Source organism: Branchiostoma floridae, chromosome 9, assembly GCF_000003815.2.
Source record: "Branchiostoma floridae strain S238N-H82 chromosome 9, Bfl_VNyyK, whole genome shotgun sequence".
NCBI lineage: Eukaryota > Metazoa > Chordata > Leptocardii > Amphioxiformes > Branchiostomatidae > Branchiostoma > Branchiostoma floridae.
Window position 1 is genome coordinate 2,329,311 of NC_049987.1, and position 1,038 is coordinate 2,330,348.

The window sequence follows — 1,038 nt, forward strand, 5'->3', positions numbered from 1 at the left end:
AAGGGGTAAAAAGGTCAGACAAAAAAAAAGAAAAAGAGATACAGTTTACATCATTCAATGTCCTGATAAGTCTAAGCATATGTTTTACACACATATGGCAAGAAATACATAAGAGTGAGAACTGCTAGATGAGTCGTGTCCGTTTGTTTTGGTGGTTTCTGTTACCTTAAGAGTATCTTAAGAAATCCAGAGTTGGGGCTCAGTGTCTTTGACGGCAGGTGGCAGACTGCTCCAGACATGGCGGACTAATGGCTCTTCTAAAGGTCTCTCAATGTTTTTTTAACCGCAAAAAGATTCTATTCGTTTTTATTTTCGTTTATAGCAGATACTATTGCTCCAACAGTTTTAAAAGAAGCAAATTAAGCACTTGCACATACCACAAATAACAAGCGTTTAAAAACAGCGCGAAAACAAGCCACACCAAGTGCCTTTTTTTACAAATGCCACAAAGCAATTAAACACGTTGATACTATTTATATCTGGGGGTTGCTTACTTGCCTTATAAAATTCCATACGTTAGAGTGCATATCGTTGATCGTAATACTAAGGGGTCCTAATGTAAAGTTCTAACGAAAATACGAGTCCAGTCCGTCTCTAGGCCAGGAGACATTTTGATGAGACCACACCACTGCTATCCTACTTTGCACAACATAACATTCTTGTCGAATGTGATGATTAAATGCAAAATGTAAAAGCTTGACTTTATCTTATCCAAAACTTTTTAAAAAAATCACGATTTGACTCTGTTTAACAGATTTGTGACCAGCAGCTGTGTCCTCGAAATAGGTCACTGTAATGAACTCAATACTTTATGATGGAATATGCATTTTCCTGATTAATTATGTAAATATCTTACTATTTCATCATTACCTATAATATCTACCAGCCAATCACAGTAGAAATCCATCAACCTAGGCTTTATGTGAAGGCCGACAAGGATGTACGGCTTGTTTTCAGCAAGCTGCCACAAGACAACTACATTTTGCTCGATACACCAGATGCTGTCATAGGATAGTCCCGCCCAAGGCTTCTCAGTGG